Here is a 15191-nt window from a genome sequence, read left to right on the forward strand (position 1 = left end):
AATACACTTTGGGGATATTTTGTTTAGTCATCAATACATCAGATAATGATATGCTCACCATTTAGTCAATTTAACTACCATTTAATCCAATAGCAAAAATACAACATAAACATTTCTAAACTCTTCTTTTTGAAGTGCTGAATAGAAAGAATAGTAATTTTCCATACAACATTTGACTTACTTGACAAGCACATTTTAATCCAATCACAGGTTGTTATACAGTACATACCTGTATGTAGGACAAATCATCAAATAGGGGTATTGTAAAGCCATTGGCTGCTGGAAAAATGTAGCACAGCGTTGTATGCCATTTCTGCCCAATGAAACATTGCACAAGATCACCTTTGTCAACTGATACAGTATCACCTGTCTCCCTACATTGAAATTCATCAGCTGACAGTGTATCAATGAAATTCAGATAAAGTGGAATATATTATTATATACAACCCAGGTATTTCAGCAGTGCATTGTACACTACACTATAATTCCACATGATCGCACATAGAGTGACTGTTTCCACTTTGTCCTATTGAAGCACACTGGCTGATGGAAAATGATAATGTAGTATTTATACATATATGATTTGGTTTTACCTTCCAACATAAATTGATGTCTAAATGCAGATTTATGTAGAATTGTATAGAAAATATAGAATTGTACAGGGTTCAGCAGTTATCAAACTATATACCTTAACGAGTTCTTCGTTTTGAGCAGTTTGATTAAGTGATAGTTAATTATATTGTTAACAAATGACAAGAAAATCATGTCAAAAATAAAGCGGATATTGCATTTTGAAAAGCAGATGCTTAGATTGAATATATTGTATATCCAAATTGAAAGAGTAATTAGGTGCAGTGAACAAGTGACTTTGTGAATTTGTTTGTTGTACTCAGTCAATTTTAAATGTGCTTAGAGTTTTGAAACCTGAGACATTTTGATGATCTGTTTAGATTTTTGTGCTTAAGAGTTGTGAAAATGCACCACATACAGTACTTGTTCAAACTGCACCAAAGTGCAAAAAAAAACAACAGTAATTTCCCTTTTGAGGTTATCTAGCTTCTTGCTTCATGCTTATTGCCTGGATGGGGGCCCAGGGCAGCCAATTGGGGGAAAACACAGTTGAGCTTCCGTTTTTTAAAGCTACTGCTACAATTTCAGAATCTAACAGGCTGTTACTGCAATTTCAGGTAAATAAAACAATTCTAAAATATAATGAAAATGTCTATACATACACATATACAGCTGTTTCAAAAACATTGCTCTGCTATTTAGCCATTAGTATGTTAACTGTATGTATGAATGTTTGGCTCAACGAGACAATTCTGTTTACACTGCCCTGTTTAGAGGGGGTCAACTGTCAGACTACTGTGTGAGCTAGCGTTCGAGATTACAGTAACGTCTCTCGAGATTCGATACCTCTCAAGAATCTCTCGAAATTGTCCTTAAATCTTGTAAATGAGAATAGACCCTTTAATATCAGTTGGTGCATGCGTTCCTCCTACAATCCATCAGTCGAAAGTCTATATTTGACTTCCACTTGCTCAATTATGGAAATTAGATAAAGCAACATAACATAGCTAACCGGCAATAAAGAGGATACATAGGCGATGTTATTTTGACCAGCAATCAATTTCAGATGTAGAATAGAATACACTGAAGCCCAATGTGTATCCCAATACCATTGGTTGTTTTGCTTCACCGCAAGTCTCCTTCTCGGAACCAGTATGTTAAATGTAGGCTGCCTCGTTAAAATGCTTCTCTTTGCTACAGGACCGAAATGTTTGTTTATTTCACCGTCCTATAACGATGCGCTCGCTCACTCAGATCGTGGTGCGTCGGTGATGCCTCCGGGACCGACTCTTATCACTTGATAGGCTAATGTGTCACTCAATAAGCAAGCAATACAACGGAATGGTAAGCTTGGCAGTTACTTGAATAGGGTTGATGCACTTATAGGTGTGAATATATGGACTGGACATCAACAAAGCGGCATGTCATGGGTTATAACTGGAAAAAGCAAACCAACATAATGACATGCGATATTTGCTTACCCCCCTTATTTAGTTTCAGTATTACTCTTTGCAAAGATAAAATAGCCAATTCGTTCATGTGTATAAACCAAAGAAAATGTCCCATTAAATTATCTGATGAAATGTGTTTAATTAAAATGCAACATAAAGTAAAGTAGCCCAACCTTATTATAAATTAGAGACGCCAGCTGTCAATAGTAACATAGTCATTGCATACATTGTAGTAAATGAAAAATGTAACTATTTCAATATTTTACAATGAAACGAACCAAACTCAGATTATGTCTAATTTGCGCATTTACCTTAAAGTGCGTTGATAGAAAACAGCAAGCACTTCCTGGTTATAATCCTATACAATTCGCCACCTTTGAATATTAGCTTTATCTTCTGCTAATGAAAGCTCGACTTGAGACAAATAGGAGCTCCACTGTTTGTTTGTCACGTCCCAGTCTGTAGGCTACTGGCTGCCTGTACCTGACGGTCTGTGAGCCGCTGCAGCATCACAGATCGCATGGAACTGCGTTTGGGCTGAGCACGCATTGTGGAAAAACTGGACTGGAGTTAAGAACCATGGGACCGAACCAGCTGCCTACTGTATGTACCAGACAATACTTGCACGGTCATTGCACCCCCACTCTAAGTACTGATAAAATAAAAACGGTTTAAACTTTCCCAGATTTGCAATCGGCATAATGTAGGCTAGGCCTAATTAGAAATTGTGAATATGTGTCTTGATGCCAGCCTCGCAGTTTTCATTAATTCATGTTCCCACTTAATGCATGTATACACTACCAGTCAAAAGTTTGGACACACCTACTTATTCCAGGGTTTTTCTTTATTTTTACTATTTTCTACATTGTATAATAATAGTGAAGACATCAAAACAATGAAATAACACGTGGAATTATGTAGTAACCAAAAAAGTGTTAAACAAATCAAAATATATTTTATATTTGAGATTCTTCAAATAGCCACCCTTTGCCTTGATGACAGCTTTGCACACTCTTGGCATTCTCTCAACCAGTTTCATGAGGTAGTCACCTGGAATGCGAGACGGAGATACAGTGAGGGAAAAAAGTATTTGATCCCCTGCTGATTTTGAACGTTTGCCCACTGACAAAGACATGATCAGTCTATAATTTTAATGGTAGGTTTATTTGAACAGTGAGAGACAGAATAACAACAAAAAAATCCAGAAAAACGCATGTCAAAAATTTTATAAATTGATTTGCATTTTAATGAGGGAAATAAGTATTTGACCCCCTCTCAATCAGAAAGATTTCTGGCTCCCAGGTGTCTTTTATACAGGTAACGAGCTGAGATTAGGAGCACACTCTTAAAGGGAGTGCTCCTAATCTCAGCTTGTTACCTGTATAAAAGACACCTATTCACAGAAGCAATCAATCAATCAGATTCCAAACTCTCCACCATGGCCAAGACCAAAGAGCTCTCCAAGGATGTCAGGGACAAGATTGTAGACCTACACAAGGCTGGAATGGGCTACAAGACCATCACCAAGCAGCTTGGTGAGAAGGTGACAACAGTTGGTGCGATTATTCGCAAATGGAAGAAACACAAAAAAACTGTCAATCTCCCTCGGCCTGGGGCTCCATGCAAAATCTCACCTCGTGGAGTTAAAATGATCATGAGAACGGTGAGGAATCAGCCCAGAACTACACGGGAGGATCTTGTCAATGATCTCAAGGCAGCTGGGACCATAGTCACCAAGAAAACAATTGATAACACACTACGTCGTGAAGGACTGAAATCCGCAAGGTCCCCCTGCTCAAGAAAGCACATATACAGGCCCTTCTGAAGTTTGCCAATGAACATCTGAATGATTCAGAGGAGAACTGGGTGAAAATGTTGTGGTCAGATGAGACCAAAATCGAGCTCTTTGCCATCAACTCAACTCGCCGTGTTTGGAGTAGGAGGAATGCTGCCTATGACCCCAAGAACACCATCCCCACCGTCAAACATGGAGGTGGAAACATTATGCTTTGGGGGTGTTTTTCTGCTAATGGGACAGGACAACTTCACCGCATCAAAGGGACGATTGATGGGGCCATGTACCGTCAAATCTTGGGTGAGAACCTCCTTCCCTCAGCCAGGGCATTGAAAATGGGTCGTGGATGAGTATTCCAGCATGTCAATGACCCAAAACACGGCCAAGGCAACAAAGGAGTGGCTCAAGAAGAAGCACATTAAGGTCCTGGAGTGGCCTAGCCAGTCTCCAGACCTTAATCCCATAGAAAATCTGTGGAGGGAGCTGAAGGTTCGAGTTGCCAAACGTCAGCCTCAAAACTGATGAATGACTTGGAGAAGATCTGCAAAGAGGAGTGGGACAAAATCCCTCCTGAGATGTGTGCAAACCTGGTGGCCAACTACAAGAAACGTCTGACCTCTGTGATTGCCAACAAGGGTTTTGCCACCAAGTACTAAGTCATGTTTTGCAGAGGGGTCAAATACTTATTTCCCTCATTAAAATACAAATCAATTTATAACATTTCTGACATGCATTTTTCTGGATTTTTTTGTTGTTATTCTGTCTCTCACTGTTCAAATAAACCTACCATTAAAATTATAGACTGATCATGTCTTTGTCAGTGGGCAAATGTACAAAATCAGCAGGGGATCAAATACTTTTTTCCCTCACTGTATCGTGGACGTAGGTCGGGGTGCCTTGTAAGGATCCGACGGCGAGCGGGTAAACTGCCTCTTCCATCAATCCTATTAGCCAATGTTCAATCATTTGAAAATAAATTGGACGACCTAAGATTAAGGTTATCCTACCAACGGGACATAAAAAATTGTAATATCTTATGTTTCACCGAACGACGACATGGATAACAAAGAGCTGGCGGGATATACGCTACATCGGCAGGATAGAACGGCTGACTCCGGTAAGACAAGGGGGGGGGGGGGGGGTGGTGGTCTGTGTATATTTGTAAACAACAGCTGTTGCATAAAATCGATTACTAAGGAGGTCTCGAGGTTTTGCTCGCCTGAGGTAAAGTATCTCATGATAAGTTGTAGACCACACTATTTACCAAGAGAGTTTTCATCTATATTTTTCATTGCTGTCTATTTACCACCACAAACCGATGCTGGCACTAAGATTGCACTCAATATACTGTATAAGGCCATAAGTAAACAGGAAAACGCTCATCCAGAGGCAGCGCTCCTAGTGGCCGGGGACTTTAATGCAGGGAAACGTATATCCGTTCTACCTAATTTCTACCAGCATGTTAAATGTGCAACCAGAGGGGAAAAAAACTCTAGACCACCTTTACTCCACACACAGAGACGCGTACAAAGCTCTCCCTTGCCCTTCATTTGGCAAATCTGACCTTAACTCTATCTTCCTAATTCCTGCTTATGAGCAAAAACTAAAGCAGGAAGCACCAGTGACTCGGTTAATAAGGAAGTGGTCAGATGACGCAGATGCTAAGCTACAGGACTGTTTTGCTAGCACAGACCGGAATATATTCCGTGATTCTTCCGATAACATTGAGGAGTACATCACACCAGTCACTGGCTTCATCAATAAGTGCATCGATGACGTCGTCCCCACAGCGACCGTACGTACATACCCAAACCAAAAGCCAAGGATTACAGGCAACATCCGCACTGAGCTTTCAAGGAGCGGGACTCTAACCCGGACGCTTATAAGAAATCCCGCTATGCCCTCCGACGAACCATCAAACAGGCAAAGAGTCAATACAGGACTAAGATTTAATCATACTACACTGGCCTCAAACTGCCCAGTGACACACGACTACCAGATGAGCTAAATCACTTCTATGCTCGCTTCGAGGCAAGCAACACTGAAACATGCATGAGAGCATCAGCTGTTCCGAATGACTATGTGATCACGCTCTCCGTAGCCGATGTAAGACTTTTAAGCAGGTCAACATTCACAAGGCCGCAGGGCCAGACAGATTACGAGGACGTGTACTCCGAGCATGCGCTGACCAACTGGCAAGTGTCTTCACTGACATTTTCAACATGTCCCCTGACTGAGTCTGTAATGCCAACATGTTTCAAGCAGACCACCATAGTCCCTGTCACCAAGAACACTAAAATAACCTGCCTAAATGACTACCGACCCGTAGCACTCACGTCTGTAGCCATGAAGTGCTTTGAAAGGCTGGTCATGGCTTACATCAACATCATTATCCCAGAAACCCTAGACCCACTCCAATTTGCATACCGCCCCAACAGATCCACAGGTGATGCAATCTCTATTGCACTCCACACTGCCCTTTCCCACCTGGACAAGAGGAACACCTACGTGAGAATGCTATTCATTGACTACAGCTCAGCGTTCAACACTATAGTGCCCTCAAAGGTCATCACAAAGCTAAGTACCCTGGGACTAAACACCTCCCTCTGCAACTGGATCCTGTACTTCCTGACGGGCCGCCCCCAGGTGGTGAGGTTAGGTAACAACACATCTGCCACGCTGATCCTCAACACGGGGGCCCCTCAGGGGTGCGTGCTCAGTCCCCTCCTGTACTCCCTGTTCACCCATGACTGCATGGCCAGGCACGATTCCAACACCATCATTAAGTTTGCCGACTACATAACAGTGGTAGGCCTGATCACCGACAACGATGAGACAGCCTATAGGGAGGAGGTCAGAGACCTGGTCATGTGGTGCCAGGATAACAACCTCTCCCTCAACGTGATCAAGACAAAGGAGATGATTATGGACTAGAGGAAAAAAAGAGGACTGAACATGCCCCCATTCTCATCAACGGGGCTGTAGTGGAACAGGTTGAGAGCTTCAAGTTCCTTGGTGTCCACATCACTAACAAACTATCATGGTCCAAACACACCAAGACATTCGTGAAGAGGGCACGACAAAGCCTATTCCCCTCAGGAGACTGAAAAAATGTGGCATGGGTCCTCAGGTCCTCAAATATCTACAGCTGCACCATCGAGAGCATCCTGACTGGTTGCATCATCGCCTGGTATGGCAACTGCTCGGCCTTCGACTGCAAGGCACTACAGAGGGTAGTGCGTACAGCCCAGTACATCACTCGGGCCAAGCTTCCTGCCATCCAGGACCTCTATACCAGGCAGTGTTAGAGGAAGGCCCAAAAAATTATCTAAGACTCCAGCCACCCTAGTCATAGACTGTTCTCTCTGCTACCGCACGGCAAGCGGTACCGGAGCGCCAAGTCTAGGTCCAAAAGGCTTCTTAACAGCTTCTACCCACAAGCCATAAGACTCAAGAACAGCTAATCATGGCTACCCAGACTATTTGCATTGGCCCCCCACACCACCCCACCCCATCCCCCTCTTTTACGCTGCTGGTACTCTGTTTTATTATCAATGCGTAGTCACTTTAACTCTACCCACATGTACTGTACATATTACCTCTACTACCTCGACTAACCGGTGCCCCCGCACATTGACTCTGTACCGGTACCCCCTGTAAATAGCCTCCCTATTGTTATTTTATTTTACTGCTGCTCTTTAATTATTTGCTATATTTTATTTTTTATCTATCTATTTTTTACTTAGCACTTATTTTAAATTATTTATTATTTCTGTTTTTGTTTTATTGTAATCTATTATTTTTGTTTAAAAAACTGTATTGTTGGTTAAGGGCTTGTAAGTAAGCTTTTCACTGTAATGTCTACACCTGTTGTATTCAGCGCATGTGGCAAATAAAATGTGATTTGATTTGAATTAACAGGTGTGCCTTCTTAAAAGTTAATTTGTGGAATTTCTTTCCTTCTTCATGCGTTTGAGCCAATCAGTTGTGTTGTGACAAGGTAGGGGGTATACAGAAGATAGCCCTATTTGGTAAAATACCACGTCCACATTATGGCAAGAACAGCTCAAATAAGCAAAGATACATTACAGTCCATCATTACTTTAAGACATGAAGCTCAGTCAGTATGGAACATTTCAAGAACTTTGAAAGTTTCTTCAAGTGCAGTCGCAAAAACCATCAAGCGCTATGATGAAACTGGCTCTCATTGGGACTGTCACAGGGATGGAAGACCCAGAGTTACCTCTGATGCAGAGGATAAGTTCATTAGAGTTACCATCTTCAGAAATTGTAGCCCAAATAAATGCTTCACAGAGTTCAAGTAACAGACAAATCTCAACATCTGTTCTCAACAACTGTTCAGAGGGGACTGTGTGAATCAGGCCTTCATGGTCGAATTGCTGCAAAGAAACCACTAGTAAAGGACACCAATAAGAAGAAGAGACCAGCTTGGGCCAAGAAACACGAGCAATAGAAATTAGACCGGTGGAAATGTGTCCTTTGATCTGGAGTCCAAATTTGAGATTTTTGGTTTTATCCGCCGTGTCTTTGTGAGATGCTATGTGGGTGAACGGATGATCTCCACATTAGTTTTTCCCACCGTAAAGCATGGAGGAGGAGGTGTTATGGTGAGTGGGTGCTTTGCTGGTGACACTGTCTGTGATTTATTTAGAATTCAAGGCACACTTAACCAGCATGGCTACCACCGCATTCTACAGCGATACGCCATCCAATCTGTTTTGGGCTTAGAGGGACTATCATTTGTTTTTCAACAGGACAATGACCCAACACACCTCCAGGCTGTGTAAGGGCTATTTTACCAATAAAGAGAGTGATGGAGTACTGTATCAGATGACCTGGCCTCCACAATCCCCCGACCTCAACCCAATTGAGATGGTTTGTGATGAGTCGGACCGCAGAGTGAAGGAAAAGCAGCCAACAAGTGCTCAGCATATGTGGGAACTCCTTCAAGACTGTTGGAAAAGCATTCTGGGTGAAGCTGGTTGAGAGAATGCCATGCGTCTGCAAAGCTGTCTTGGTTATTTGAGGAATCTCAAATATTGTCACATCTCCTCCCGTTGCTCCCCTCCGGAGTTCTGATTCGCCGGTCTACTGAGCCACCAGTCTGAGCGCACCACCTCGGCAATACCGGAATGGAAACCAAACCCACCCTAATCACCTCCAGCGCACCTGCACCTCATCATCTCATCACCACCCCTATATAGCCCTGTTATGTTGTGTGTGATTGTTAGTGTCTTGTCGTGTACTCGCTCTTTGTTGTTCTCTTGCTCAGTGTTAAGTAAACGTTAACATTGTTGATTCCTGCATCTGCGTCCTGCCTCTTCGTATCCTCAGTACTCGTCACAAATATAAAATATAGTTTGATTTGTTTAACACTTTTTTGTTTATTACATGATTCCATATGTGTTATTTCATAGTTTTGATGTCTTCACTATTATTCTACAATGTAAAAAATAATAAAAATAAAGAACAACCCTTGAATGAGTCGGTGTGCCCAAACTTTTGACTGGTAGTGTGTATTTTCTATGGTGCTGTTTCACAAAAGTTCTGAACCTATATAGTACATTTTACGGACACAGTATATTTTACATTAGTTATCTTGTTGTTTTTAATCCCACCCTTCAGCTCCACTCAACCCCTCCCATCTATCTCTTAACACCATCCATTTTTTATTTCCATTTGCCATATATTTTTCAACTGTGCTGTGATGTTTCGCAAAAGTTCTGAATCTTTCTATTCTCATCGTTTTTACAGATTGTAAATTAAAGATAAACATTTTTGCTAAAAGTATTATTATATTATTGATCGATTGACCTATGACTTTTCAAATCACCCAATAGTGCTTCTTCAACCATTCCTGGACCTGCGACCAAAAACAAGCTACATATGGACAGTACCAAAACAAATTATTTAATGATTCTGTCTCTCTTATTTAATGATTCTGTCCAGAAAATCACATTGTATGATTTTTAAGTAATTAATTTGCATTTTATTGCATGACATAAGTATTTGATACATCAGAAAAGCAGAACTATTTGGTACAGAAACCTTTGTTTGCAATTACAGAGATCATACGTTTTCTATAGGTCTTGACCAGGTTTACACACACTGCAGCAGGGATTTTGGCCCGCTCCTCCATACAGACCTTCTCCAGATCCCTCAGGTTTCGGGGCTTTCGCTGGGCAATACGGACTTTCAGCTCCCTCCAAAGATTTTCTATTGGGTTCATGTCTGGAGACTGGCTAGGCCACTCCAGGACCGTGAGATGCTTCTTACGGAGCCACTCCTTAGTTGCCCTGGCTGTGTGTTTCGGGTCGTTGTCATGCTGGAAGACCCAGCCACGACCCATCTTCAATGCTCTTACTGAGGGAAGGAGGTTGTTGGCCAAGATCTCGCGATACATGGCCCCATCAATCCTCCCCTCAATACGGTGCAGTCGTCCTGTCCCCTTTGCAGAAAAGCATCCCCAAAGAATGATGTTTCCACCTCCATGCTTCACGGTTGGGATGGTGTTCTTGGGGTTGTACTCATCCTTCTTCTTCCTCCAAACACGGCGAGTGGAGTTTAGACCAAAAAGCTCTATTTTTATCTCATCAGACCACATGACCTTCTCCCATTCCTCCTCTGGATCATCCAGATGGTCATTGGCAAACTTCAGACGGGCCTGGACATGCACTGGCTTGAGCAGGGGAACCTTGCGTGCGCTGCAGGATTTTAATCCATAACGGCGTAGTGTGTTACTAATGGTTTTCTTTGAGACTGTGGTCCCAGCTCTCTTCAGGTCATTGACCAGGTCCTGCCGTGTAGTTCTGGGCTGATACCTCACCTTCCTCATGATCATTGATGCCCCACGAGGTGAGATCTTGCATGGAGCCCCAGACCGAGGGTGATTGACCGTCATCTTGAACTTCTTCCATTTTCTAATAATTGTGCCAACAGTTGTTGCCTTCTCACCAAGCTGCTTGCCTATTGTCCTGTAGCCCATCCCAGCCTTGTGCAGGTCTACAATTTTATCCCTGATGTCCTTACACAGCTCTCTGGTCTTGGCCATTGTGGAGAGGTTGAAGTCTGTTTGATTGAGTGTGTGGACAGGTGTCTTTTATACAGGTAACGAGTTCAAACAGGTGCAGTTAATACAGGTAATTACATTTACATTACATCATTTACATTACAGGTAATGAGTGAAGAACAGGAGGGCTTCTTAAAGAAAAACTAACAGGTCTGTGAGAGCTGGAATTCTTACTGGTTGGTAGGTGATCAAATACTTATGTCATGCTATAAAATGCAAATTAATTACTTAAAAATCATACAATGTGATTTTCTGGATTTTTGTTTTAGATTCCGTCTCTCACAGTTGAAGTGTACCTCTACATGCTTTGTAAGTAGGAAAACCTTCTCCCCACTGTATATAGCATTCTATTGGTTGCAAGAATTGTGTATAATAATTTAAATTGAAAAATTCCAAGTTTTGAATCCGACATTGTTTTGCGTATCAGTTCTTAAAGTCATCCCGAGTGGCGCAGTGGTCTAAGCCACTGCATCGCAGTGCTAGCTATGCCACTAGAGATCCTGGTTAGAATCCAGGCTCTGTTGTAGCCGGCCGCGACCGGGAGACCCATGGGGCGGCGCACAAGTCATCCAGGGTAGGGGAGGGAATGGCCGGCAAGGATGTAGCTCAGTTGGTAGAGCATGGCGTTTGCCACGCCAGGGTTGTGGGTTCAATTCCCACGGGGGGCCAGTATGAAAAAAATTAAAAATAATGTATGCACTCACTAACTGTAAGTCGCTCTGGATAAGAGCGTCTGCTAAATGACTAAAATATAAATATAAACCATGTGCCATGGAATCGGTACATTGAAAATCTCTTCCCGACTATTTTGCAATCTATATGGCATAGCTGTGCATTTTTTTGTCCTTAAATGAAACAGGTATAGTTTTTTATTGATCACAAATTTCTTTAACCAATTTTGGTCTTTAATGCAGGGCCAGCAGTTCCTTACTTTTCCCCCCTTCCACTTGCCTCTTCAATTTTTGCGGTAATGCTGCAGTTAGTTGGTTGTAATTTTGGGTAGAGCAGACCTTTCCATATATTTTTGTTAGCTGCATGTGTGACACAACTCCACCAGTCCTATTTATGATATAATTTACAAAGATTATACCTTTTTTTTTTTTTTTTTTTTTTATACTGTTTTTTAAAATCAATTAGTATATGAGTTTAACCACAATATTTGTTGTATTATTTGTTATGTTTTTTTCTGGTGGATTAAACTGAGATTGCAAAAATCTTTCTATGGCTTGTTTAAAAAATAGCGATATTTTGGAGATTATTTCATTTTCAAATAACCAAAAGGGAGAGGTTGTAATCTGAATAAAGGGAAAAAGGCCATTCTTGAACATGGGTAGACATTCTTACTAATCTGCTAGACAACCAGTTTGGATTTTAATATAACTTTTGTATGACTGACGCCTTTTGTGAGAGGTCTAATGCTTTAATATTTAATATATTTAATGCATATATTAATTTATGCCTAAACATTTGATTTTATGCTGTAGGATTACCCCCAGTATTTATAACATTATTATCAAAGTCCTTGTCTAACTAATATCGGTCATGTTTTGAAATATGTGCAAAATAAATCACCTACTACTGTGTTTGCTTGATTTCGGTCTTCTTGTTCTTTCTTCTTGTTCTTGTTCTTGTTCTTCTTCTTCTTCTTCTTCTTCTTCTTCTTCTTCTTCTTCTTCTTCTTCTTCTTGTTCTTCTTCTTCTTCTTGTTCTTCTTCTTCTTCTTCTTCTTCTTCTTCTTCTTCTTCTTCTTCTTCTTCTTCTTCTTCTTCTTCTTCTTCTTCTTCTTCTTCTTCTTCTTCTTCTTCTTCTTCTTCTTCGGCAGACTAGACACTTTGTTTGCACATTGCTGCCTTTCACAGTTTGGAAAGTGCATTCCACATTTGATTACAACAAAAAGGGAAATGGGGAAAAAAAGGAAATTGCACCGCCATCTAACCCTGATTATACAAAACATTGAGAACACCTGCTCTTTCCATGACATAGAGTGACCAGTTTAATCCAGGTGAAAGCTTTGATCCCTTATTGATGTTCAATCCACTTCAATCAGTGTAGATGAAGGGCAGGAGACAGGTTAAAGAAGGATTTCTAAGTTTTAAGACAATTGAGACATGGATTGTGTATTTGTGCCATTCAAAGGGTGAAAGTGCCTTTGAATGGGGTATGGTTGTAGGTACCAGGCGCACCGGTTTGTGTCAAGAACTGCAACACTACTGGGTTTTTCACGCTCAACAGTTACCTGTGTTTATTTAGAATGGTCCACCACTCAAAGGACATCCAGCCAACTTGACACAACTGTGGGAAGCATTGGAGTCAACATGGGCCAGCATCCCTGTGGAACGCTTTTGACACCTTGTGGAGTCCATGCCTCAATGAATTGAGGCTGTTCTGAGAGCAAAAGTGGGGGTGCAACTTAATATTAGTAAGGTGTTCCTAATGTTTGAGATACTCAGAGTATATACCACTATCCCCATCCCAACACACCCCACCACCCCTTCCGACTACTTTGCCCCCAACAGATCCTACACCTGGGAGGCTGTAACCCCTTCTCTCAAAACCCCCTGTTGTTTTTCTGCACTGAAACTTCTGATACCCAAAAACTTCTCTGCTGAAGTTACTACCAAATCAATCTTCTGGGATTTCCTTTCCATCTGTGTTATACAATTAATGACCATAGCAATAAACGCCAAGAAGCCAACCTTACTAAAGCACAAACTGTTCAGGTCACTTTGTACTGGCCTACTACTCACAGGGATCCTCTCAGGCTCCTTTCACCCTTTGCCCAACATTCTCTACTTTCTTCACTGCCTCAGCATATGACACTTTCTGCACTGCTCTCACCCTGGTAACTTCAATCTGTCTCACTCGCACAGGACATTTCTGATCCCCAGCAACATGGCCACCCCCATAAATGAAACACTCAGCTTTTTCCACCGAAACTACACACTCTTTTGTCCCATGCCCTCCTGCACACGTATCACACCTCAATCTCCTTCCTACATACTGCTGCAACATGACCATAAACTTGGCACCTGAAACAATGTAGTGGATTCAGAACAAAAGCTCTCACATGATAACTTTATCCGGTAAACACTCTGCATCAAAACTCAGAAGGACAGACAGGTTCTCCTCAGTCTCGCGCTCGCCACCGGGTCTGTGTCGCACCAAACAGCGTACATCACAGACATCGGGGATCCCCAACTTCAGTTGATCCACCTTAAAACTCAACCCCACTCCACACTTAAAACTCAACCCCACTCCAGTTATCACTCCTTTCAGCAGCGCTCTGCTCCGGAGAGCTAAGCAGGACACCGCTTTCGTCCCGAGACTCGAAACGTGCAGCGCCATCTCCCTCTGAGCAGCAGACACACAAAAAATTAACACAAGTCCACCTCTGGATACTTTGACCTAATTGACAGCACCCAACTCCTTCTTCACTCAGCCTGATACCACAAACAGATTGGCCAAAAGGCATGGATCCACTTTCTCCACAAATTGTACTCCCACTAGGCCAGAGTATTCTCTGGCATTTTCCTGATCATTGGGGTGGGGCTCGGAAGCCTTAACCTCATCTGACGATGCATGTTCTTTCTCCTCACTTTTGTCAGGATAAATTTAAAGTTCACTATCCGTCAACTGCGCTGGGTCTTCAGGCATGGAACATGCATTTTTCTCTCCTGTACTTGACCCAAAGGAGAAAGTATTCAGCTTGTATTTCGCAGTCGGTTTGGGTTTGCACCTCACACCCTTCTTTCTGCCTCGCTTCTTCTCGCCATCCGCCCTCTTCCTCGCTCGGTCCTCCAACATGATGACTTCCATCTCCGTGTGGGACTTCAGAAAACTCAGTATCGAGCTGCTGCCATGCGCCCTCCTTCGCTCGCTCATCCACACGTTGTTTCTTTCACAGCATCCTCCAGTTCTTGTGTTTACTTAGATTATCGAAAACATGCTTAACCAGAGAGCAGTCGTGTTCCCCTGCTCAGACGTTGCTGACATATGCCATATCTTACAACGCCTGGATATGTATTTTACATATCAGCTAACCACATCTTATGCCAATGGCACAGTCGGGGGGTTGGGTGCGCATTCATAGCTACCGAGTTTGGAGGCGCCAAGTTTGGCGCAGGGGTTTAATTTCTCCCTGTTTGTTATATTGATAATATAAATGTATGAGATTGATTAATTGTATGGACGTTTTGCTCTATGCTGATGAATTTATGAAGGACATTAATTTGATTATGAGTGTAATACTGTGATGTGTTTTAGAGAGATAATGTGAACTCTCTGT

This window comes from Coregonus lavaretus, assembly GCF_964263955.1.
Source record: "Coregonus lavaretus genome assembly, chromosome: 2".
In the NCBI taxonomy this organism is placed as follows: domain Eukaryota; kingdom Metazoa; phylum Chordata; class Actinopteri; order Salmoniformes; family Salmonidae; genus Coregonus; species Coregonus lavaretus.